The sequence below is a fragment of the Corapipo altera genome, unplaced genomic scaffold, assembly GCF_003945725.1.
Source record: "Corapipo altera isolate COAL_440 unplaced genomic scaffold, ASM394572v1 89, whole genome shotgun sequence".
In the NCBI taxonomy this organism is placed as follows: domain Eukaryota; kingdom Metazoa; phylum Chordata; class Aves; order Passeriformes; family Pipridae; genus Corapipo; species Corapipo altera.
The window spans coordinates 690727-718263 of NW_020884968.1; the positions used below are offsets into that span (position 1 = coordinate 690727).

The 27537-nt window shown below is 39.5% G+C and overlaps 1 protein-coding gene across 1 annotated transcript in view; it reads left to right on the top strand.

The window, feature by feature from the left end:
* The window catches only part of ELMO1 (engulfment and cell motility 1), a 316776-nt gene that overhangs the window by 14252 nt on the left and 274987 nt on the right, over positions 1–27537 (top strand). The gene's annotated exons all lie outside the window — the stretch shown is intronic.

Consider the following 27537-nt stretch of genomic DNA (forward strand, 5'->3'; position numbering starts at 1 on the left):
TTTTTTCCAAGATAGACCCAAAAGAGGACTTGGTAGTGATCTCTGGCATTTTAGTTCAAGTGATACATAATTATCTATTTGGGATTTTTCCCCCACAAAAAGCCACATAAGCTTAGTCTGCTAGAGGTATAGAAACTGAGTTCAAGTATTGCTGGGCTGTTGTGTAGCTTACAACTGACCAAAGAGTGGAAGAGTGGTACATAATGGTACATTCATTAGGTAAATATTCCTGAGTAACACTCAGTCCTCCACAGCTTTAACACATGCTTATTTTTATATAATATATTGTCCAACTGGGTGCAAAATCACTAGGTGGTGGCATGGCAGGACCATAACATGTTTGTAAACACCCTTTGCATCCTCTGGGGTGAACGATGAAGCATTGTTGCATCTTGGATTGCCCTGCGGATCAGGAGCCATACAAACTGTTTCAGAACTGCCACTGGACTCTCTCATTTCTTTTCTTACTATTTTTCCCTCTCCACCCTTTCTGTCTGCTGTTGCAGAACCTCTTTGAGTCCTCAGCAGACAGCATTATGGGTTGTCTACCATAAGGCTGCAGTGGGAGTAAGGAAACTCTTGAGCTAGGAAGCTCTTGAGCTTTTAAGGCCAATCCTAGATTATTCTGGGTCTTTTAAGGTGGGTGAGTGGGTGTGAAGACAGGAAAGATTCTTATTCCCATTAAATTACAATTAAATATGCACTTAAACTTAGATTTGGTAATCCTGTTGATTCTGCACAAATCATGACAGATATGGGTCATAATCTTTTTTGCAGTACAGGTATGAATAATGATGGAGAAAATAAATGCACAGGTCAGATCAGCTGAGTGGGAAGCACCCATCTTGTGCAGCTGTGCTTCTGACAATAGCTACTTTCTGAACTGCTTGGAAAGTCTTCCTATGAAGATTTTTGCTATTTAGGCAACAAAAGATTGTAATTTGCATTCAGGAAGCATTCTTTTAATCAAAATATTTAGCTTTTATATCCATGCACACACATGCATGTGTGCAAACATGCAGTACGACAACACAGTAGATTGCTTATTTTTTAATGGTTGTGAAGGTTAAGAAACTAGCCATTAAACTAGATGGAAATTGAGTTCCTGCAAATTTAATGGCAACTGTAATTGGCTAGAAGACACAGGCATATGGCTGTGTTCTTTATCCAGAGAATCTGAAGTCTGCTGGATTAATGGTGTTCATCTCGTTTCACTGACCCCTGACCCTGAGAATTTTGTATAAGTAATAAATTAAGCCACCAGTGGATTATTTGCTGTTCATTTCAGAATTACATTATGCTACAAAAATTGCGATGTCTGTCTCATAGCAAGGATTAGCATTATGCTACAGCACTTGGGTGTCTTGGTTGTGTAGTGAGGCCCAGAGTCAAAGCCAGACTGCTCTTTGTTCTGTTATCACACCTCTGGCTTGCTGTTGGAGCATGATTGCTTGAATGTTATTGTTGCTCTTAGAAAATGTTGGGTTTTGTTTCCTAAGTATGTGTTGGAGGGTCCCCTTTTAAGGGGATTGAACATTTTTGTAATTAAGGGATCATAGTGGATTTTCTTGAAAACTAAAAGTAAATGGCATTAAACAGTTCTTCATGCTGTTCTGACTTCTGCTTTAGAAAAGGATGCTAGATATCAGGGTAATAGGTAACACATCTGAAAATTTTCTCTAAATGTTGCTGCAATTTCTCTAAATGTTCCACCTGTGGAAATGGGTGGATCTCCAGAATGTTATAAGAGAATAAAGTTTTATTGCTTGCTGTAAAGCTACTGGTGGAAGGAGTAGTTACACTAAAGCAGGATGAAGTTTAAATTTAAACCAGCCTGTCTATGCTGGTCCATGTAAGTAGATCCATGTAGGTATACTACTTCTGAAATAAGCACCTTTTTTAGAAGGCCTTGGAGAGGAAAGGCAGTGAATTACTGTGTAGATTAGTTGATGGGCTTTTGGGCAAACTTAGATTCTTTTCTTACACTTACTCCTGAAGAGAAGCCACACTGACTTAAGCATGTAGCATTTTCCTTTAACTGCAAATTTTACCATGGAGGAAGGCAAAATTAGGAGAAAGAAAGAAGTGTTTGCAGATATAATTTGTTGTCCTGACTATTCTGGCAGTTCTAAATATCAGCAGCATGTGGAGAGTTACTGGCAGGCCCTTCACGTAAAGTAGAGCTCCAGCAGCGTGGCTGCCAGTGAAGCCAACATCTTACTAATAACTGACTAATTGTTTCTGTCACACCTGCACAAGCCTTTCTATCTCTCTGAAACACATTAGCATTCATGAGAAGTTACTGAACCATGATGAATCACAAACACATTTAAAGTAATTCTTTTGTGATTCTCCTTGGGCCAAGTACACCTCTTATTTTTTTTAGTCAGAGAACTGAAAATCAGAGAAATGAAACCAGCTTTGTGTATTCAAACTTAACTTTTAATGGGGCCTTTTATTCCTGCTTGTCACTTTTTACCTCTGAGCTTCATCATGTGATTAGATTAAAAAGCTCTGGTCTGTGCTGTTTTTATTAGTGCAGTAATATGGCTAGATTTCCTAATGTGACACATTAATTGTGAAGCTTCGGATGCCAGTTCTGCCACCTCCCTGGGTGTTCATCCAGTTAACAGCCAGTTTCCACAGAGGGCTGTGTCCATCTCAGTGTTGCTCATTGAGTCAGATGATGGATACTTGAACTGCAGGGGAACTCCACGAGCCTTTTCCATATGAGAGTACCTGTGCTATTCCAGGATCTTGCTGTGATATCACCAGTACATGCCTGCCAAGCGATTAGTTTGATTTACTGTTCTCATTTTCTAGGTAGACTTAGGCAATCATGAAAGGAACGATTAAATCGGAGTGGGAATGACTATGCAAATAACTGATGGAAGCGTACAGCACAACAGCAGCTGTAAAGTTTTTAGCTTCAGTTATTTATTTGAAAAGTTCAGTAATGATAATGTTGGTGAAAAATTCTGTGTTGTGCTGGGGCTGGAAGATCTTGTGCAATGAAGTGGAAGTATTAACTGAAATCATGCATAAAAGAGAACCTTGTGTGTAATTGATGTTTCCAGGATTCGAAGCCAAAGCTTTAGGATGGATTTCTGCTGGCAAGGTGTTGTATTAGGTGTGGAGAGCAAGAAGATCTGCTAGTTCAAAAAGTTCCTACCACACTTTGAATTTTTAGCTTGGTACCCTTAGAAACAGCAACAGATTCTGTTGCTTCTGTGGGATCTCTGTCTCTTCTCATTTTTCCTCCACGTTAACTTTTAAATTGTCAGTTGATTCAAACCAAGTCAGCAGAGCAATAGAGGTCCCAAAGATACAAAGTTCAGACAGGTTTTTTGAGAGAAGGAAACTGGATGGAGCAGAAACTGGAAGGAAAGGTGTGAATGTTGTTAAACAGCTAGAAACCTGCACCAGGAATTCAGATGAGTTTGCCTTAGCCCTGCTGCTCACTTGGAAGCTCTTTGCTCTCTTTGGTTAGACAAATGTATGAGACAATTAATCTCTCACTTCTTTAAGGAAAAATGAAATGAAAGGCCTAAAAGCCAAAACTTGTACTAAAACCAGATTGTCATCTCATAACTGACCTGACTTCTAGTCTGAAACATGCAGGGTGTGATTTTACTGTACACAAAGTCTTGTTGTCAGAGTAGTTGCAGAATCTTCTAGATAATTGTGATTCATGCTGCTCTAGCAATTTCATCAAAGAGTTTAAATAAAAGTACTGGGAAGCACTTGCTCTGAACATTAAAGTCCTGTGCTGATCATACAATAAAAGAACAGAATTGGGAGTTAGTATTGCTAATGAAGGAAACTTAACAAAAACATAAAAAACCCCCCCTGTGTGCCCATATGTAATAGTGCTGTGCAGATGGTAGACAAATACAGATGAACAGTTATAAAATCTTGCTGTAACAGAGGACTCAACTAAAAAGAAACTTCTTGCTGCCCAGTAAGGTTGGATTACAAATTAATTTTATGTGTTCGATAGGGAGTTGTGTGGAGCTTAAAAACATCTTAAAGCACAAACCTGTGTTGGTAAGTTTTACTGTAAAGTCCACAGGCTGTTTTTCGTCTCTTTATAAACACTTTAAATTCTGCAGGGGTGCAGAAGGGAAGAACATGATGGTTAATGAAAATAAGGTGTTAATTGTTTCCAAATGCTGGCTTGCTCATTAAGTAGAATTTATCTCCAGTTTGAGGAGCCAGGTAAATTCAGGTGGCCAGTGACTAATGAGGCACCAAGTCTGGTGAGGTCTTCTTGGAGCTTGTCTGATAGTAGCTTCTACTATGGCTTTCCTCAGACCTCAGTTGGTTGCTTAGTCCTTCCTTTTGACCTGCAGCTAGCCAAGGGCCTTACCAGGCTGACTTTTTCAGGTGATGCTGGGAGAAAAAACTTGGGAGTTTTGTTATTCCTCCTGGCCAATAATGCCTTTACTTGTTTTTGATACCTGTTCATAGATGAAATGAATAGGTGCTGTAAGTCAGCATCTTTTAAATTTTTTTGAATAATTATTTCCCCTCCCCATGTTTAGCATAAATTTCCTCTTCAGTTTGAGCACAGCGCAGTCCCTCGAATCTATTTGTCTTCCCATTTTAACACTTAGATTAATTATGTATCTTTTTTTGGTGATACTGTTATATTCTAAGACCTTGTGGCATCAAACTCGTCGACTGTTATGAGGTACATCTGCCAGTGGAATTATAGCTGTCACTGCTGGCTGTGTTTTAGTCCACTGCGGTCCTGGCTACCTTTTTTTGCTCTAGTCTCTGAGGTTTTGGTCTTTTCTACAGTAAGGGTTTGAATTCTCACATGTCTATTTCATTTACAGATCTTAAAGTTAGATTATTTTCAAAGTCCTTTTTGAGAAGGAATGTGTGGGAATGTGTGTATTAACCATAAAAAATGTTAGTCCTTTGGGAACTACATTGTTTTACAGTTTGTGTTCTTACCTTCTGATATTTTTAACTAGGCCATGTGTTCCTTTCTTTCCTTCCCCTCTCCTACCTCAGGGAACACTATTTGAGGTGAACTTTATTCCTTTAGGATTTTGAATCCCAGTTAGAGCAGGATTATTCATCTTTTACAGACGTTAATTCTGAGTTGCTGCTTCTATAGCAGTCCTGAATATTATATGCCTCTTCTGCGTTTGTGGGTTAATGTTAATTTAATGCAATTATTTTCAGCTGCTGTCTATTCCCTTTAAATCGTATACTGTGCTGTGCAAAGCTAATGAAACACAGCTATTGTGGTGTACTTGGCTGCTCTGCTTACTAAAGGCTCTCATAATGTAGAACACATTAACTAAAAGAGATTTTCCTGTCTATAACACATGAAAGTTTGTAAAGGGCTGCAAGATTTATTTTTTTTTTTACCCTTCTAAATATATTTGTTTTGCTTAGTCTTTTGCCACTTCCTTCCATTTGGAATTTACTTATTTCTTATGTGTCTTGGTTTTAAGTTAAAAATCTTGAAGTCAATTGGTGATGGTATGGAAGGAAGGAGACTGAAAGCCTCTGGTGTGCTGGTTCACCTTTCACTCTAATGCAGATGCAGCCTGAGTGTCTCTTACATGTTTTAAGAACCATATGCTCAGGATGGTGGAAGCTGTGTTGGTTCTTTTACATATTGCACCTGGATGATGTGTTTCAGGGTATTTGTGGTGGTCAGACTCTTGACAGCTTATTGCAACAAGAATCACTGTGCTCTTGGGGCTGGACTGCTTTCCATACAATCTAAAAATGCCCACCTACTTGAAGAGGATGCAGGATTCAACTTGAAGTCAGCAAAATGACTTCACTGCTGTATCATGTAGGAGGAGAGGATTCACTGCAAGGGAGGCAACATATGTTTAAACTTAAATATCATATAATTAGCCAAACTGACAAAGGAAACTGTGAACAATATAAGGAATATGTATTAAGTCCATTTTATAGAGTTCCCCAGTGTGAGAACCCCCACTTCAATATTAATCTTTTAAAAACATTCTTATTCTACTAATGTGTGTGTCTGACTTTGTCAGCAGTAGTTGCAGCTTTGTTTGCTCAGCTTCTTCCTCAGGTATGTTGATACACCTGTTGTGGTGGGGAATAAGCTCAGTCAGGGAACCAATCCAGGTTAAAAATAAATTGTTTGTTCTTCTTCAGCTTATTTTTTTGCTCACTGGAGGCTTGGATCAGTTCCCCATGTCACACCACAAATGATTTGCCTAATGGGACTGAGGGTCTCTGCTAGACGGAGGGGATAAAGCAGGAGAGAAGGGGAAAGAAAGGACATGAATGGAAAACTTGGACACTGGGAGAAAAAATGTCTCTGTAAATAGACCTTCAGGGGAGATCGTAGGCGTCGGTAAGGATATAGCAGACTTGTGAATGAGAGCAACATGCCACTCTTCCAGCTGTACATATTTTTAAATAATATTAACAGGTTTAACTGTGTGGGTATTCTTCATTATTTATGTGAAAAGATGGTTTTATTCTTGGCATGGCAGATCCTAGGAAGATCAGCACCTTTTTTTTTTTTTTACTAAGGTATTATTCAAGCATATAGGCTGTTTTTCACCAAAATTAGCAAGAGACCGTCACTGCCTTGAAGATACTGGCCTAGATGGGTAAGGTCACACAAGAGACTAGGAGAGGAGCAGTTGCACGAAGAAACAGTTTGGCCAAGTTTATTAAGTGGGTCAGAAGCTGAGTCAGTCACTGAGGCAGGTCTTCCATGTCTGTTAGACTTCCTATTCCTAGCCCTGTCACCCTGCCAATCTCTTTGGCTTTCTGCAGTAATCCTCTTCATCCCCTAGAGCTGAACCTAAAGCTGCTGACATGGGAGAGAGAAGGGAAGAAACAAGGGGGTTTGTTTATAAACTTTTCTCTGTGTAGGGTATGCTGTCTTGAAATTCCCTTGTTCTGGATGTGACAGCCCTTTGTCGTATATGTTTGTTCTGGCTGATGGCACCAGTGCTTTGAGTGCACACATGCAAGGTCTTGGGATGAAAATCCTTCTGCAGGGTGATCAGTTACATGCACTGACTGAGAACACCTCTGTTGCCTGACTTAAACACCTTGCTATACTAGTGTTTGAACCGACTAGCTATCAAATCCTTCTGTCCTTAGTGCAAACTGTACCACAGGAGTGCATGTTACCAATCTTTTGTTCTGTAGCCAGGTTTAGGAGGAAACCGTGATTTGTACATCCTACAGTAAGTGTTGCTACCATAGTAAATTTTTATGCTTGTTTGCATCATTTTTTAATGCAAAAAAAGCCAATTAATTATCTGAAACTTTTCAAACTTTCTTTGCTCTCATATGGTTTCAGTGGAACCTCCTTGTCTGTGTGTGAGGTGCTGTGAGGAGACAGTGCTGTTTGAGTAGGTTCGTGCTGGACCTTCACACTTCATTGTAGGAGGGTTTCTTCTCTGTCTAGAAGAGTTTGACACAGCAACTGTTATGTGCTGAAGAGCTGGAAAAAGCATTGCAAAAGTCTGGGAAGCAATTTACATTTGAAGGCTTACATGTAGCAGTGGCCTCTTTGATGGTCATGTACCACCTTATTCTTTAGAGTAATGACATTGCTTATGAATCACACTTTCATATGGGTCTAATTTGTTTGTTAACTGCACTCTGCTGTCATCTCTCAGAAAAATCATATTATTTCTGAGGTTACTCAGAAAGCTGGCACAGTGAAGTGTTTTATGGAAAAACAAAAGAAAAAAACCCACCCTGTACAGTTGCCAGGAGTGTATCTGCTGTCCTTTTCACTTGGAGTACCACCAAACTGAAGAAAAACTAGTCTCCTATCAAGTAAAGAAAACAAACAAACAATGTCTCATTCTCTCCTATGTTTGTAAGTGAGGAGAAAGGGAGAAAGAAATTTGAATACTGATGTAGGTTGAGGATTTCAGAAACAGGGGAAAAAGATACTTAATAAAACAAAACCTCATTTGTATGAAGTCCATCTGTGACAGCACTGTTTTTACACTCCCAGAGGAAGTCTTGTCTAGTTCTCTCACAAACTTTGTAAAGAAATGTGTCATGTTGGACCTTTAGTAATGAATGAACTCCCAAGGCTGAGAGGTTGACCATAAAAACTACTTATACATTTTTTTTTCCTAACTACATAACTATTTGTATCACTGAACAGTTGATACTGAATTCCTTCATCATCTGCCTTCATCAGATGGGTCTCCCGAATAGCCATATTGGTTGTTCTAACAGTTTTATAAAGCAGGGTTTCTCTAGTCTGTCTTTCTACCATTACATCAGCTTCAGCTGCAATTTCTTACAACAGCTCTGCCTTGAGTTTATATTCTAAGTATCAGGTTTCCGCAGTTTTCTGTCATCATCTTAAGCTCTTTTTAGGTTACTTAAGGCATCCTTCATGCTTCTGCTCACTGTACTAATAATGATTCCAAACTTGTCATTTTTTGTTTCATCTTCGCTTTGGCTTTCTCTGTGCTAATTCTGTGTCTGAAATGCCTTACCGATATTCTGCTTCACCACACTTGCCCACATGTCAGCAAATCTGTAGCAAGAACTCTAGCTCAGAGGTGCTGACAGGAAGCAATCAAATTCAAAACACAATCAAAATATTCCTCATTCATCACTGGCTTCTTGCTGCATCTTGTCTATTCCTTTTTGTCATTTAGATTGTCAGTTTCTTAAAGCAGAAGACAATTTTCTTCGTAACTTGAATAACACTGAGCACTTGGCAGGTACTTAATAAATAAGAAATCAAATAATTTATATCCATATAATAGCCTGGTTTTACGCAAATCACATAGACTTGTCTTTTATATTGCCTGTCCCTATTTTTTATTCACCTTGCAAAGCATCATTTACACAATGCAGTCTAACACTGGAACAATGCTTTGAATCAGACTTAAAGATAGATCTTATAGTTCTATGGCAATTTTTTGGTCGTGGTAGGGGCTTTTTTTTTGGTTGTTTTGATTGGGTTTTTTTGCGGTTTTTGTTTGTTTGGGGTATTTTGGTGGTGTTTTGGCTATTTGGTGTTTTTTGGTTTTGGGGTTGGTTTGTTTGCTGGGTTTTTTTATTGATTATACCATTGAGGTTAAAGATATGTTATTGTTCCAATGGCGCTTGGATGGCACCTTGTGTTACATAGCTCTTAAAATTATGAAGAAATCTGCTCAGTGTGGATAAACTTTGTCCCTTCAGGATAGTTTTTGTTGGGGAACTGACTGATCTTCCTACCCTTATCTTCTGTATAGCTCCGAATCCAGCCATTACTAGGCATTTCTGCTGTTTTCTAATTTATTTGCTATTGCTGTCTGCCTTTTCCTTTTGCTGGAACCTGTGTGTCAAAAGCATTATTGTAAAAAGCCTCTGCGGAGGAACGTCAGTCCACACTTAACTGGGAACTTATTAGGACACTACAACTACATCCAAGTTGTGTGGCAGGTGAGTATCATGGTCACATCATGATTGGCCTTTGCGAAACTGATCCCATCTTTCCTCCAGTCTGAATTTTCTTCTAGTAGTGTAGCCTCAGGAGGTGATGGCCTTATCTCACAGACTGAAGGTGAAATCACAGTGTCACTTGAGCTTAGACAGACGATCTTTAGGTGAAGAACAAGCCAAAGTTTTTAAGAGGCATCCATCTGTGCCTTGTCAGGCCACCTGTGCTAATGGCTATTTCATCCCATATGAATTTTCTGTATTTCCTCACCACATACACCATTTTAACTCTGGAGGACTCTGTTTCAAATGCCATCTCTTTTGGTTGGGGAAGAAGGGCTGTTTTGTTGTTGCAGTGGGGATGTAGTTCATCTTGTACCTCTTGGTGTGTCACAAGTATTTGCAGATACTTTGTATTTTGTGCAGTGAACAGTCCTAGTTGGGTCAGCTACATGTTATTCTGTATACACCCCATGAGCTGTGTTACTCATCAGTGTTTCACTACAGTTTTAATAGGTATTCCAGGCATATGATGGAAATAAAGAATCTGTTTCTCTGGGTTATTATCTTGTATATATTGAGTTAAATTACATATGCTTATTCTCATTTCACCCCAGATTTTGTTCACAGGTATTTTTAACAGGAACAAGGTGAATGCATTTCATGTCACATTTATATTGCTTGCGTGTTTGGTGGGGAGTTGTATCTCTTTGACCTTTCCAACCCAAAGTAATTGTCATGGCAACAATTGAGGTTCAGCCTCATACATGACAGGAGAAGATGCCGAGTTTTGTTTCTTGCTCCTGAAGTTCTATTTTGCTCCTAAATTTATATCACAGTTCCATTCAAATACTGATTTTGCTTTTGTAATCTCTGTTTTTTGAATGCTTCTGGTTTACATGATTACCTACTAGTTTTTTATTGATTTTGTAACCAATGCTGTCTGAGAGGGGCACTGCGAGAATAAATGCATGAAGAGAGTAGTCAAGCATTTAGTTCTGTAATAATGACCCATATAAGAATTTAGAAGGAAAAAGATAATTTGCATGTATGCAGTCAAAATATTCAGGAATTCTGTGACTTCATGAACAGTATAGAGTACTTAAATAATTGAGCTGTAGCAAAAAAAGCAATTACATAGCTACGGAATATTTTACTGGTGTTTGGAATAAATTTACAATTTCAAATACAGTATTTGACTGAATAGCATACATCTATGATTACACGTTTGTGTCTTTAAAAGATGTACACTGATGTTTGGGAGATCTAGCGTGAAATAGCAAGTAAATAACAAATTACGGATGATGTGTTTTAGAATGCCTTTAAGTTAATAAGAAAGATTTATTTAAATTAGAGGATACTTCATAGAATACTGCTCTCTGTTCTAGATTACAAATCTCTGCTATTTAAATATTTTTCTGTGGGGGTTGGTGATAGGAGTAGGAGTAGATGCATTTCTAGTTTCATCTGTATCCTTGAATCAACTATGAAAAAGGGTGGGTTCTTATTTTAACTGACTTAAGCTAAAATCTTAGTGGAAACACGGTTTTTATAGTCTTCTGTACAAGCTTCCACAACTTATTTTAATAAGTGATTTACTTTCATTAGTTGACGATATTGGGAATGTAGATTTTTCAGAGCGAGACCAAGACTTCAAATACTGACCTGCTGTGCATTATTTCCTGCCACTTTTAATAGCTGAACCTCCTTACCTTCCCCTCCACCTTTGGTCACTGACCCATTTTCCCCCTTGGATAGGGCAGGGCAGCTTTCTGTTTCCCTTTTGTGTGACCAGAGACGAAGCCTGGTAGGACTTCCTTGCTTGGCTTCAGGTCTCATCTCATCTGTGACTGCTGATGCTGGCCCCTTCTAAGGTCCACCTTGCTGTAATAAGGTGGTGGGTGGGTTAGGTGGGGTGGTTGCCAGGGGGCTGCATGAAAGACCTGACCTTCACTGTGGAGTAGTGGGTGTTGTGGGAAGATGAGTTTAGGAGGAAGTACACCTCCAGCTGTGGTTGTGCACTCCCAGCTGTTCAGAACTGCAAGACAGTTCTGCATTTTACAAATAAGTTTATAAGCTGGTGTTTACCTCTCATACAGAGAAAATTGGGTTGTCTTGGTGAAGAGTTGTAGATGTATGACTTTTATATACATGAAGAAGCTTTGCCCACAGAAGCACATAAGAGTCAGCCTACTTCTTATGCCCTCAAAAAACCTTCAGCAAGACATCACTGAATCTCAAAAAGTTTGTGAGGGAGGCATGTTTCATTTGTCTGAAATTAAAACATCTACATGAAATTAAAACATCTACATGAAATTAAATATAACAAGCTATATCAACTCATCTGTAGGCAATGATTGATCTTGACAGTGGTAGATAAAAGATCAGGTGTCAATATGAAATCTTCCTTTTGGACTTAAGGAACAATAAAACAGAGTGATCTGGTTGAGACCATATTTGAAACTGGTTTTTGCTACAAGCTCAAAAATAAATATTTAATTTTCAGTAGATGGAAAACATTGAGTCTGAAATTCAGGACATCTGAATTCTGTTACTTAAGGGTATGTAAATGGAGTATTGGTGTGTTATAGGGGAATGTATAGGTCACAAGTAACTCATCAGTAATCTCCGTCTTTTATGCTAAGTATAAGATAGTTTATCTTCTTTGAGAAAGCTGCCTGTGCATTTAGCATATGCTGAGAGTTTGTCTACACAGGAGCACTTGAAAGAATTAATCCAGATAAGATATGCTTTGGAAGTGGATTAAATTATATAGTACTCTTATACAAGGACATCTAAGCAGAATTTAAGTGGCTTTAGTTTTAGTTTCTTTACTTCCTCAGTTAAGTACATTAAATCAACTTAAAGACATTTAAATTTTACTCAAATACCTGTAGAAGTTTAATGTAATCTTATTAACCTGCTTCTAGTAAAGTTTATCTGCATTTGCTTTCTTTTTTTTTCTTGTAGGCAAACTGGAGGAATGTTCAAACAAGCAGTAGTCGAGATTAACCAGTTCAGTGTAAATTCAAAGTTTTTACTTCTTGTGCACTAACATTTTTAGGTTGACCAACTCTGTCTCTCCACTTACTGATATTACCTAACTCTGTCTTTTGGTTATCACATCCCTCATTTGCAAATTATCAGTAATGATTTTGATATCCTCAAGGTGACTAAGAGCCTTCTGTATGAGAAATGCTAAGTAATGCCTGTGGTGGTATTTGATTAACATCCAGATGAAAATGTGAAGTTTGTCTTTGGCCTTGTTCGTTACTATAAAGGTGAAGGTGGAATTGGGAAAAATTATTGATTTACAGGAATTTTAGCCATGAATATAGTTCTTTTTCTGTGAAATTATGACAGACACAAACAAACTGTTGTTCTGATGTTACACAGAGTTCAGGCACCTACATCTGCTTTTGGTGCCCCTGGCTTAGTATACTTGTGTGAGATAAAATGTTGTTCTATCTTTTTGTAGAGTCTAAGATGAGGGATGTATACACACATTAATCAACAGATAGTAAGTAGGGGGTGGGGTTTATCCTTTACAGAAGTGGAGACAAAATGTGAGAGTAGCTTTGCTCTGACTGACCAGTACCTAACGTTATAGAAGTGGGTTTGCAAAATGGCAGCAGCAACTTTGGACCTTTCAAAATTCACCGGTTTTTTTTGTTTGTTTGTTTGTTTTTCTCATTGTTTAAGGCCTGATATAAATCCAGTGACATGGGGTACTTGAGAATAGTAAATATTGTTATGCACAAATAAGAAGGAATGGCTTGAAAGTTTAATGACAAATTACTCATGTTGGCATTGCAGTGTGAGGGCTGTATAATGCTGCTATATGAGGAGACAGACAGTGATTGTAAGTACTCCTTCTGAATATGCAGAATGGTGATCTCTGGTATGCGTTTTTCCTGTACACAGCAGCATGTAGCAGTGGGCAGTTGTAACCTCTAATTTGAATTGGCAAATGATGCCTTTACACTCAAATCCATAAGAAACCAACCTTTTCCTCTCCCACCCACAGCCCCATTGAGAAGTGAAATGTACTGAGATGCAAAAAGTATGTCAAATATGCATTTAAATGCTTTGCTTCTCTGACGTTTCATTTGATATGTGCTACATGTGACTTTGAAGCATAATAGCACATTGTCCTAAACTGATGGAGTTAGTCAGTGTTTGATCTTTTCAACTGAACAAATGTATTGTTTTAATGCTTTTTAATGACCTTTTAAACAGGAGAATTGATTTTATATATTTTTTAAGAAGAAACCAGGATATAGCTGTGGCTTCTTTTTCCTCTTGGGTTTATAGCAGTATATCAACAGCAAAGTAATCACAGAGTATTCTGAATTGGAAGGGATCTACAGAGGTCATTGAGTCTGAAAGTTATCAACAGCTTTGGAAACGAAGATCCTTAAAATACATATATTCTAGTGATGGTATTGGAGGAGTTGGAACTCTGTTGACCCAATGTCCGCAAAATGTCTAGATGATGTACCTGAAAGGAAGAAAATCACATTCCTATGAATACAGCACAGGTGAGGGAGAAGGAAAGAATTCTATGAGCATAGTTAGCAAGTAGTGATTTGGGCTAATAGCCTTTCTTGTCATCTTCTGGCAGCACTTTTGAGATACCAGGTTTTAAGTCATGAGGCATCAGGTGTGGGTACAGGTAAGTCAAATGATAACTAGTTTGAATATAAGTAGATCAAACATGCTAAACCAGCATTTTTAAAATTCTGCTAAAATTAACTCTGTGCAGATCTGTAGCTGATGTGAACTGGAGGTTCGATCTATTGGATAGCTCTGAAATAAGAATCTTGCCCTAAGATTGTTTTTAAAATTAACCCTACTTTTGCTTCCTGCTCTTCCAAACATGTTTTTGAAATAATGCTACGTTTTGAGATAACAGATTGGCTATTATCCCTTGTGTATGATTCCTGGCTCTACACAGTTAGGTAAGAGCATGAGCAAAATGTGAATTCTTTGGTAAGTTGGTAGAAGATACTATTTCATCACAATTGCTATTTAATTTTTGCAAAAGAACCTCCCACGCTGAATGTTCTTTTGAGTTATTTGGGGTTGATTTTTCATGAATAAAATTCTTAGTCATCTTCAGAATCTATGCAGTATCTTAAAGAAATAAAGACTTCACACATTTCAGTAGTTCATTGGTCTCTTTTTGTATCTCTTGATTCCTGCACTCCTTGTTTTGTATGTAAGAAGCTGCCCTTATGGCTGTAGCACTGGGCTTGAATTTGGGAGTTAAGTGGTGAAATCCTTCCCTCATGGAAACCAACAGCAAAGAAATTTAATTTTGTGCTTTAAATTCTGACAGTGACTTTCTGTGTGACCTTGGTATGAAGGTCTTACCAGGAGAATTTATACAAATAATCTGCACCTGGTTCTACAGGGCAGAAATGTATTGTGGGCTGCCACATGGCAAAGTTGCATATGAGTAAATGATGGCAGTTGATTTGTTCTTCCGTCTATGTGGCAGGACTCTTGAGAATGTGGGAGGTCCTTTATGTTTCATCAAAATGTAGATAGTCTATCGAACCAAGATGCATGTTTACCTCAGAAAGAGTCTGTCCCTTGAACCTCTGCTTCTCAACTGCACAGCTTACATCAGTTTATATCATGAAGAATCTTGGATGAGTCATTTTGTGGAGGGAAGTAGAGTACTAGGATACTGTGCAAATTGTCCCTTGCTACAGTGAACAGAAGCCCATGGATGAGTCACAATACTTGTTTGTACCTGGGTAATGATATGTATTTCCCTATCCAATAGAATAGGCCAATAAACTGGAAAGTTTCAGGACGTCCTTATGAAGGATTTAGGGGTCACTAAAAGTTATCAGTGAAACCATCTCCTGTGGCTTTATTGCAATATCCACTCTTGATGCTATTCTAAAAGCCTGAGCTCATGAATCATAGAATACCCCCATAGGTAGGTACACCTTCCACTAGACCATGTTGCCCAAAGCCCTGTCCAACCTGGCCTTGAACACTACCAGAAATGGAGCATCCACAACTTCTCTGGGCAACCTGTTCCAGTACCTTACCACCCTCACAATAAAGATTTTTTTTCCTAATGTCTAATCTAAACCTACTCTCAGTTTAAAGCCATTACTCCTTGTATTATCACTACATGCCCTCCACATCTTTCTTGTAGGCTGCCTTTAGGTACTGAAGGGCTGCCCTAAGGTCTCTCCAGAGCCTTCTCTTCTTCAGGCTTAACAGCTCCAGGTCTCTCAGCCCGTCCTCATAGGAGAGGTGCTCCTTCCCTCTGATCATCTTGTGACCCTCCTCTGGACTTGCTCCAACAAATGTCCTTCCTGTGCTGAGTACCCCAGAGCTGGATACAGCACTCCAGGTGGGGTCTCATGAAAGGGCAGTATAGGGGCAGGATCACCTCCCTCGTCCTGCTGGCCATGCTGCTTTTGGTGCAACGTGGAGCACAGTTGACTTTCTGTGCTGCAAGCCCACATGGCTTGATCATGTCAAGCTTCTCATTCTCCAGCATCCCCAGGTCCTTCTCCTTATGACTGCTCTTGATCCATTCTCCACCCAACATATATTTGTTCTTGGGATTGACCTGATCCAGGTGCAGAACCTTACATTTGGCTTTTTTAAACTTCGTGAGGAGGCCCATCTCTCAAGCTTATCCAGGTACTAAAGGGATGTCATCCCTTCCCTCCAGTGTGTCAATCACACTACACAGCTTGGTATCATCAGCAAACTGGCTGTATGCACTCAATCTCACTGTTCATGTCACTGACAAAGATGTTAAACAGTGCTGGTCCTGGTCTGGACCCCTGAGGAATGCCACTTGTCACTCCGCTTGCCACTCCACAATGTCCAAATGCTTTCCACTTGGACATTTAGCTTTTGACTACAGCTCTTTGAGTGTGACCATGCAGACAATTCATTATTTGTGAGGTGGTCCATCCATGAAGTCCATGTCTCTCCAATTTAGAGACAAGGATATCATGCAGGACAGTGTCAAATGCTTTGCACAAGTCCAGGTAGATGGTATCATGTGCTCTTCCCTTATCCACCAGTGCTATAGCCCTGTCATAAAAGGCCACTAGCTTTGTCTGTCACAATTTGCCCTTATTGAAACCATATTACCTGTCACCAATCAGGTCCTTACTTTCCATGTTCTTTAGCACAGTTTCCAGGAGGATCTGCTCCATGATTTTGCCAGGCACAAAGGTGAGACTGACTGACTGGCTGGTAGTTCCCTGGCAGATTTGTTTCTCCTTTTCCAGTCAGTGGGAACTTCACTTGACTGGCATGACTTCTCAAAAATGATGGATAGTGGCTTTCAGGTTCCTTAGATGGTGTCAGACCTGATCATCTCCTACAGTGGGTGATTCTTCATTCTTCCAATCCCTGCCTTTGCCTTCTGCAACTTGGGTGGTGTGGCTGGAGCACTTGCTGGTGAAGACTGAGGCAAAAATGTCATTGAGTATCTCAGTCTTCTCCATGACCTGGGCAATGAGATCTCACATTTTCCCTAGTCTTCCTTTAGTCACCAATGTACCTATAGAATCTTTTATTGTTGCCCATGGTGTCGGTAGCCAGATTTCATTCTATTAGGGCTTTAGCTTTCCACCTGATCCGTAGTCGCTCAGGCAGTTTCTCTGTATCCTTCCTAGGCCACCTCTCTCTGCTTCCACCTCCATAGGCTTGCTTTTTCTGCTTGAGTTTTTCTAGGATCTACACATTCATCCATGCAGGCCTGCTGGCATTTTTTCCCGACTTCTTCATTGGGATACATTGCTCCTGAGCTTCCAAGAGGTGATCCTTGAATATCAACCAGCTCCTCATGGCCTGTCTTCCCTTTAGGGCTTTACCCCATGGTACTGTACCAAGCAGATCCCTGAAGAGACCAAAATCTACTCTCCTGACATCCCGGGTAGTGAGCTTGCTGTGCGCTCTCCTTGCTGCCCCAAGGATGCTAAACTCTACCATTTCATGGTCACTGCAGCCAAGGCTGCTCTTGAGCTTCACATTCTCCATCAGCTCTTCCTTGTTGATTAGACTATAGTCCAGCATAGCACCTTTCCTCATTGACTCCTCTAGCACTTGTGGAAGGAAGTTATCATCAATGCATTCCAGGAACCTCCTGGATTGCTTATGCCCTGCTGTGTTGTCCTGCCAGCAAATGTCAGGGTGTTGAAGTCCATGAGGGCCAGCACTTGTGAACATGAGGCTGTTCCTATCTGTGTGGAGAGGGTCTCCTCTGTTCAGTCTTTGGGTCAGGCAGCCTGTAGCAGACCCCCACTATAATGTCACCTGTCCCTGGCCTCCCTTTAATCCTGACTGAAAGTTCTCAGTTGGTTCCTCATCTACCCCCAGGCAGACCTCCATGCACTCCAGCTGGTCACTGACATGACTCACCTCTGGGTCTTCCCTGCCTGCTCTTCCTAAAGAGCCTGTATCCTTCCATGCCAATACTTTAGTCAAAGGAGTCATCCTCCACATCTTTATGAGCCAGTAGGATCACAGCCCTGCAGACATGTGCATGTCTCCAACTCCTCTTGTTTGTTCTGTGTGTGTGTGTATAGAGACATTTCAGCTGGGCCCCAAAAGCAGCCAGCTTACTGACTAGAGTGGCTGAAATCCCTTTTTGCTGCTCTTCAAGTGCTCTCCTTCTGACCTTCAATCCCTCTCCAGGCTCTCGACATCTCTTGCTGGCCCTGGCATCAAACTGATTATGATTTGGGTGGATTGAGGTTCCCCTCCCCCAGCAGTTTTAGTTTAAAGCCCTGTTCACCAGCTTGGCAAGCCTGTGAGGCTAAATGATTGCATAAAAAAGAAAAGCTAGGTTTGTGGGAGTAGTAAGTCTCATTAGTCTAATTGGTGTAGCTTGAGAAGGTAAACAATCTAAGTTGCAAAAAACTGTTTTCTTTCATGAAGAGCAAGCAGCAGACTTGAAAGCTAAATTCAAACTGGAGAACACTTGCTTTGAACTTTAGTTCTGTATCAGTCTGACAGAAAACAGTAGTTGGTGTCTGCAGGTTGAAGAGCATGATGATAAAGCAAAAGAAGGAAAAGGCTATTATCTCCAGGAAGGAGTGAGTGAGTCAAATAACATATGGTCTGTAAAATGTGGAGACATATTTTATAATGTGCAATAGAACTACTCTCTCTCAATCTCACCTTTTGTTATATATTACAGCTATGATCTGAGATTTGTTTCTGAAAGGCTGGTGATGAGTTCTTTTTGTAGGGGTTGTGTTTTGTATTTGTTTTTATTTTTTTTAAGTCTCCAATGATAAATGGCTGTTTCTCTTAGGTTTTATTTGTTTTGATTGGTTACCCATGTGAGTTTGCTCTAGTGCCTAGCAGTGTGCATTTAGCAATAATTAATTTAAAATTGCCATGTAAAACTAGTTAATGAAACAATATCTACTTTTTTAAACAACAAGTTTAAATATTCACCTTAGTAGTGACAAGAGTGAATACCAGCTGAGAAAGGTAGTTCTTGATTTGTATTTAGATACTGGGGGTAGTAAACTTCAGGGTTAAATGCCTTTAGAATACACCTGTTACAAAAGGTAACAGTTGATTTGAAAAGGGGCTTTAGGAAAACTTAATAATTTTGAAGGTTGCTGCAGATACATTTATTATTTGGTTAATCCTCAAAAAAAACTCAGGGAGGTCCAGGTAACTGGGAGGGCATGCCTTAATACTTTGTAATGCAGAGTGTGCCTATTATGAAGGGATGTGTGCCATATTTGAGCTCTTTCCTATTCCATGTTTTGTATTCTGAGGTCACTCCTAAATCACTGAGCTTCTTGAGTGGTTCAGCTGTGCTACATGCATGGGATGTTTAATTACTCTGTGAAATGCAGTTTTATTTTGGAAGTGGTGTGTTTCTTCTTAGACCCCTGCCTGATCTGCTAGTCTTATTGCTAAGGGGAATATCAAAGTGTTTTTTTCCTATGCTTCCATATGGAATATAAGGGAACTAATATGAACTATATTTGTTTCCTAGAGGAGAGAATGGAGCTGAGTAAGCTTAGTGAATAAAAGTTTAAATAAAATCACAGTGACTTAAATGTGAATGTCCTTTTTTGATTAAAAACTTACTCATTTCAGTCTAAAATCATCTCTACTTTGAAGTGAGGTTTCTTTTTATGATGTAACAGGGAAGTGTTATTCCATCTGATGAATGTTATTTTACTGTTAGACTTTTCTTTGCAAATGAAAGGAAGAAAACCTTTTTTCTTTATATGAAAAGCCAATTACTGTGTTATTGGGAAAAGGCTTTAATGACCCTAACTTACCTAATGAGGGCATTATCAAAAGAACCCCCTATTCACAGATTTATAGCGTGATATTTCTTAGTCTGAATTGTCTTTGAAACTACCATTTAATCTTAAATTCTTTGTAGTGAAGTAGTTGTTGAGTGGAGTTTTTGGTTGGTTTTGTGTTTTGTTTGTTTGTTTTTCTTTCAGGTCAATATGAAAATATTTCAGTTAGTTTTACTTTTGTTATGACCACGGGAGACTTTTTTTTCCAAAGTCCCTGTAAAAAGTTTAGCTAATGACGTAGTTTGGGTGCTAATGTGAAGTTACTGGTTTGGATTTATCAGTAACCTTTAAAAGTAAGCATATGAATAAAAAAAGTTTCCGTCAAAAGTCCCAATTCTTAAATGCTGAAGTTGCAGGGGTTTTCTTTAAATTATAGAGAGGTTGGGTAGGGCTGGGACTGAATTTGTTTTATTTTCAGATTGTGGTATGTTAGTTTTATTTTAATGGCAGAGTCTGGAAGAGGCCAATTAATTGCTGTTGTGGTGTTAAGGCATGTCAGAGTTTGAAGAATTACGGAGTTGGTGTCGTGCTGGATTGGAGTGATGAAGTACAGATAACAGGCCACAGCTGTGGCCACAAATAAGGCCTCTCAATTTGATGCTGAAAGTATTGCATTAGAGTTGCTCTTCCAGGATTACCATGTGGAAAGTCTGATGAATAAAACCAAATCTGAAATAGGGAAGCTAGAAATGCATGCTGCTGCTGAATAAAAACCAAAACCACCAACCTCTTGGGGCTTCATTCGCGTAAAATGAGGGGGACCACTTTACTAAAGCAAGAGCAGTGCTCAGGAGCTCACTGGTCTTCAAGAACTTCCACTGTTTTTTGATTCTTAGTGGTTCTTTAAAGAACTAGGGTTCTCAGTGATTCCTTCCTGTTACAGCCAGCATCCATTAGGGAAGGATGAGAATTGTCGTCCCTCCCATGGTCTCACAGCACCTATCTGTTGTTACACGGACTCCATCAAGAGTTGGGAGCATGAGGTTTACCAAGAGGTGTTTCTGGAAGGTGCATAAGCTTTAATCCAACTGAAGTACTATGCAAAGGCCTTCCTATACAGGAAGGATCCAGTGAGGAGGTAGAGCACCAGCTTCTGAATGCTTGTGGGCATGGGAAACTTCAACATATGGGTATTGCCCTTGCGTTCTGTGTAGCTACCCTCTTGCTGTGGGAATATTAATGCTCTGGGTAATTCCAGGCACAGGATAGGAGTAATGTAGTAATAGATCAGATCTGAATTACAACAATAATTCTGAGCAGTGATAGTTTTATTAGCAGAAATGTTCAAAACAACCCCAAATGTACAGGTCTGTCCTGTGCTTAGGATGACTAGCAGACATGCCCATGATCAATTCACAGATGGTCCAAGAGCAAGAGTACGAACTGCGGTGGACTGGCTGAAGCTGTCACAGCTGTTTCATGGTTGTGAGTCCTATAAAGTTGTCTGGGGCATTAAGTTCTTATAAAACCAAGGGATAGCTCTGGCCAACCAAAAGGTGCATGCAAACTTTGATTATCCCACAAAAGCCTGCATAGGGCTGGAACCAAGAAGATGCCGAGTAATAAAAGACTGTGCAAAGTTTCCTCCTCCCCTTCCTCAAATGTTGCTATTCAGTGAGTGTAGCTCTATCCTGACCCGCAACATCCCGTTCATTGTTTTGTGCTAGGAGTTTCCTGAATGCTCCATGGAAAGTGTGACACACTTGGTAATGTAGAACAAATATCTTCTGGAATGGGACTCAACTGAAAGGATAAACTCTGCATTGTGACTTTAATCCGGATTTGCATTCCAGTGAAGAACTCAGGTGGGGAAAATGTCTGTAACGTAAGATATTGAGATGTAAAGCCACACAGTTGCCTTGGATATGAGGGTTTATTTATGCACAACTCAGAATCGATAAGTCTCTGGCCTTTTCAAAGGATTTTTCCTTTTTTCTTGCTGATACTTTAATATTTTTCCAATGCATGTGGCATTTTAGAGGATTGACAGATGACCAACTGATGTTTTATGTACAGTAGCAGAGGCTATGTTACATTTGGGATGTAGTACTTTACTGCTTCCATCAGCCTACTTTTCTGACTTTCAAACTGGAATTCCCATCTAGTCCTTCAAATCTATAAATGCACCTTTTTAAGAGAGGAAGTAAGATAGATCGCAATTCTAACATTTGGTGTATAAGGCTTTTGTGATGAATTGTTTTCTTCTAACTCCTCTGTTCGTACTTACTTTCAAAATCTTGAAAAGCAACAACATTAATAAATCAAAGTGGGCAAAGATCAAGCATGTGGTTTTATTTTAATAAGGGATAAAGCTGAAACCTCACTGAGTGTGCATTGTTCAACACTTGTTCTCTGAGGCTTATGAATCAGTCCCTTAATTAGTGATCCGTAAGCATTTCCTTTTGTGGTTACAGAGTATTTTCAATAGAAAATCCAATGCAAGATAATACTCGGTGCATTATTTTTGGTGCTTATGCTCATGTGCAAAGTTAATGTTTAAAAAAAGAAAAAAAGAAAAAGCAAGACTTTTATGGCCATGTGAAGTTTTGACTTCACAGAGCAAGTTTGCTTGCTTGATTTATGTCTGTCAGCATGAAGAGGATTTTGAAAGAAGGCCTAGTAAGCCTGCAAGCTTGAAAAAGATGTATAATTTGCATGGTTATGTCTTGTGTGTCTGAGACAAGTTTTCCCAAAGGCTGCAGGGAAAAGTGTGCTTTGGGGACTATTTGCTCTGTTTGTGTTGAGGAGGACAGCAAGAAATGTGTCTCTCCTAGCTTTTAATCATTGCTGGTATTTGGGACAGTGTCCCCTGAAGAGGGCAAGGTCAGAATCTGGTTGAAGAGGGGGAGTCATAAATAAAAGAATTAAAAACTTTGAGACCCATCCTCTCATCCCCCTTGCTGCCATACCTATGCATCCACATCACTCTTTTTATTATAATTGTTGAAAGAGGCTGCTAAATGAAGAAACCAGCTTTCCTTTTGAACTTTTAACCTTCATGAAAGCTATAGTAATTGGCTTCTACAGAGCATAGGTTGTTTCGGTCTGACATTTAAAAAAAAATACAGGAAGAACGAAATATCAATGTGCATTTCTGAAATTCCCAAATTGGCAGTGAAGGTCTTGCATCCCCATGCTTTAAAAACTTCAAAAGTGCAGAGAGAGATTGGTGAGGGTTGAAATGTCTCTGTTGCATCTCAGCTGGGATGTACTTTGGCTGAGATGAAAGTTCAGCAGTTGATACAAAATCTCTACCTGGGGAAAAAATGGTTGGTGTGTGTGTGAATGTAATCTCTTTGAGGGAGTGGAAGAAGGCTTGAAGATTGGGTCATGTACAGGGAAATAAAACACTGTCAGAAAATAAAAGGAGAAAAAAAAAACCAAAGGCGAGAGGGATGGATTGTCCTGCCTAGGCTAAAGGTGAGTTTTAGGCTTAGATTCCTTCTATGAATGCATGTCCTGTTTAAAAAAAAATAAGGAAATATTTCCCTGCTTCATCCCTATTAAAGTAGAACATGGTAAAACTCTTGACAGTTGCTATTCTTTCTGAAGTTGACCATGTGAAAATTTTATGTACTAAAACAAGGAAAGCACATTAAGGTCTAATCCTTGCTTACTCTAGTGGGTCTTAAAGCTGTCATCACTTTAAAGTCATACAAAAGCAAAAATAGTGTCTTCAATACAAATACTTTTTGTCCTCAGTGACTTTTAATGCACGTATTATAAGTCAGTGATTAAAAAATATAAAAGCAGATTCAGATCAAATCATGCTTTAGGTAACATTTAATCTAAAAGTGCTTGCAAACACCTTTCATGGGTATCATTGCTAGCTTTATCATCTCTATAGAAATGTAATATATTCTTGAAAACAAAAATTTAGAGGGCCACAGTCTGCCAGCACAAACCTGTGGCCTCTTCCTTCTCACAGCCTAGTAGCTGTGCTGCATCACATGTGGCTGCTCAAAAGGAAAACATGCTCAACAGGACTTTTTACTTCTCAGCTGCTGGAGGAAACTGCCAGCCTTTGGCATGATTGAATTTCTCTTAACAGAAGGCAGCAATACATATTGTAGGTAACTTGTTTGGTGGCATGCAAAGCTACCTTGCTGCCTTCTTCCTTTTAAGATATGATTCTTCTTTCTTAAAGAAGGTTGATTAATGAACCAGAAGAAATAGTAATGGATTTAAGAAAGGAACTGTTAAAAAGTGGCACCTCCTCAATTTATGGGGAATAGTTGAGTTTGATCTTGTTAGAGATGAAACTGTTCTTGAGAATATTGTAATCCTTCGTAGCTATGGGATCTTTCATCTTGCTGTTGCATTATGCATCTTTAAAGCAAGAGGAAAGCATTTTCTGTCATGTGCCTGTCTCTTTTAACATCTGTACTTCCACTTCAGCAATTAAATGACTAAAAGCAAGGGCAGGAGAGAAGGAAGCCAGCAGCCTTGCATTAATTTCACTGTGTAAAACTACAGAGATTATTTGAGGCCGGAAGGAGGTAACTGTGACAGGACAGGGGGCTCTTCCTGTCATGTGTGTGCTGAAATTAGGGCAGTTGCCAGGAATGGCTGAACCAATGAGCCAGATGACAGACTATTTCTAAGTTGAGAACAGCTTAAACTTTCAGGACTCTACAACCAAAGCACACAGTTTTTTGCAAAGTCACACGTATCAAACAATGAAAGCCTGAGTAAAAGGGAGAACATGGTAAAGAGGTGAGCAGTAGTTGCTTGCTGGGCTGCTTCTGAATATTTGCATTTTGATTGGCTCCACGGACATTTGTGCGTGCCTTGGGGATACTTAACATAAGGAAAAACAGCTTTATATGTAAAGAAAAATGGCAACGAGACTTCAGACTAGGTACCTACAGCATGTTCTGTGTACTCTTTTAGTCTTAAATGAGTATAATGGTGATGCTTTTATTTTGCCTGGGAAATTAATTTCCCTTGCTGATTTGTTTTAAAGTATGTAGTCCACCTAGAAGTGTATTTATCATTTTGTGTTTTAATTTGTCTTTTAATTTGGCAGACTAAGAGAATTATTATATTTATTGGACAATAAATATAGCCAAAAAAGTGTTTGCTGCTTTCTGTCCCATCCCAGAGTGCATATCTGGGATCCTTGTGAGAAGCCCTGTCTGATACATAGCCGCTCTGAAATGCTCAAAAAGAGCATGGACTGTTTCCAGCAGACTCTGAAGCTGCATCTTCCACTTCTGCCTCTCTGTTTTTTAATGGGAGGTGTTGTATTGAAACTAAGGATGGTAGCAGGAAATGGGTAAACCAGTCTCTACTTTCAGGGTCTTGAGGGCTGGGAAAAGTAAAATGCAGGAAGATCCAGGTGAGTAATCTGTCCAAGGACATGAATAAATAAGGCAGCTTCCCATTCTAGATAATCTGTGAGCCTGATTTAGATACAACCCCCTGCAGCCTCTAAACGCCTCTCAACTTCTCTGAAGAAGTGTGGTGCTCCATTTTATAGTTGGTTGTTAGAGGCACAGAGGACCAAAGGGCAAGTACGTGGCCACACACAAAGTCTTTGAATGAAAGAAAATTAAACACAAGTGTTCTTGGTTCCAAGTTTAACATCTTTTATCTTTGAAGCAGCTTCTCTGTTCATTTTTTGAAGCAAACTCTCTGCTCATTTAAACAGTGTGATTACTACGTGTGGTAGAGAGTTCTCTTTAATCAGTGCTGTGGGGAACAAACTTGGCAGATATAAGGTCTATTTGCAGGTGGATTTTTTCAGTTTATTTTTCTGTGGTCCATGTCTTATACTAGCTGCTAATGATTACATTTCTCAATGACACTGAGGTCAAATAAGAATCTCGAGCTTTTGTGTCCTTAGGTTTGTTTTGCAAATACTAGAATACATTTTTCTGTCTTGTTTAAATTGGGAGCATTAGATTTTGTCCTGGGCACTGATGTAGCATGTTCACCCATTGGCAGTGCTGCTTCAGAATTTACTTCAAGTGAGTTAATGTAATATTTTTTTGGTTTTTATCCCAGTCCTAGTCAAAATTGTTGGCATAGTGGATGAGATCAACAAGGTAAGATATTCGGGTGAAATACATCTAATTCTTTACACTCCAGGAAGAGAGCTTGTGAAGGTGGTGTGACCTGTGGGAATCTGCTCCAGAGTTTGGAGAATGGCACAGGTGAAAAGAAAACTTAAAAAATCTTCAAAACCATTTTTTCCTTCATTCCTCGTGTACACTGTTCTTTTAAGTTTTGCATGCCCAGATCAAGAAGAATCAGTTGGCAACTGCATATTGTGGAGAACGTGTTTTTGTGAGCCCTACGTATATCCTCCAAGCAAAGTAGAAGGAAGTTGCATCCAGCTCTGACAGAACAGCCAAACCCTCTGTTAGGAGTAAGGGAGTGTAACTGAAATGGGACTCAAGTCTTGGTCTTCAGAGATGTCCAGTCCACTTACTTGTTACCTGCAGGTTGTCTGGCAGCTTTGGAAATGGGATGTCTCTTTCCTGATCATACTCCTTACTTACTCCAGATTAAAACCTTCTGATGGGCCGTGTCTGTGGTTCTGTGAATGCAGCTCCAGGACTGCATCAGTGAGAAAATATGAAATATTCTTTCAGTAGCGATGCGCACTGCGGCTTTTTGGAAATGCTTTTACTTTCGGTGTACAACCTGTGAATATTGCTTAATATAGCGTAAAATGAGAGTGGGTAAGCTCTGTATTTGCTGTTGTCACCATGCTGCCAAACCTGTAAAGCTCTGTTTCAGTAGAGTAAAAGTGTTTAACTGAAGGGCAAAAAGAGGACTCCATTGTGTTTTAAAGCAATTAATACCTAAATCGCACTTGCTAATTGAACATTAGAGAGCTAATGATCTTGCCACAGAGTTATGTGTTTGGCTTTGTTTTACTATTGCCATTTTCACACAAAGGACTTTTCAGCCAGGTGTTAGCCCTCTAGGGAGTTCAAAATGGTCAACTTCAGTTGATAGCTTTATTTGGAAACAGTTCTGACATGTCAAACTGAACTAGACAGTTAACTGAACAGTGATTTGCCACCCCTCACCCCCAAGTGCAATGGGAAAATTTAATTTGGGAACACTGAAGTCTGAAAGGAAAAAGGATAAACAGTGATTTCTCTCACAGGGGACTTGGTGAAGGGGTGTTACTTTGTATTTCTGAAGATACCAACTCTGGCAATCATCAGAGCACCGGAAATGTATTTGGATTTTATCCAAATGCTTTAATCTTTAATGTCTGTTACAATTATAAAGGAGCTCGTTGAGTTAATGAGACATACTGTAATGAACGTAGTAATTGCATACTTTTACATCATTCTTCCCCATGGCATTGAATCTCAGCTGTGTGCCAGGAACTTTGCACAGGTGAAGTAAATCCTTTTATTTTGTCTCTGGACGTACTAACACAATAGTTTAAGATGAGCGGGTTATATTCCTGTTTTCATCTTTGGCCTTACACATTCCTTGTTGTGATCCTGATACTTGGGTGAGTGAGTGGTGAATGCATTCAAGGGGCTAATCTGTCTGAAAGTGTGTCTTTGTTTTTGTTTTGTGGGTTGGTTTTTGTACACTTCATCTCTCTGAACTAGCTGGCTGGACAAGTGCCAGTGCTGCACTGGGGAGAGGGAGGCAAAGCCGTGACATTGGGAAGCAGACACCAGATCTGCTGTGGAACTGGACTTTGCCATTCAGAAAGTTTTTTGGAGCAGAAAGATTTTATTTTACCAGAAAATGTAAGGATGGTGGCCCAGGATGATGTATATCTATTACAATGTTTTTAACA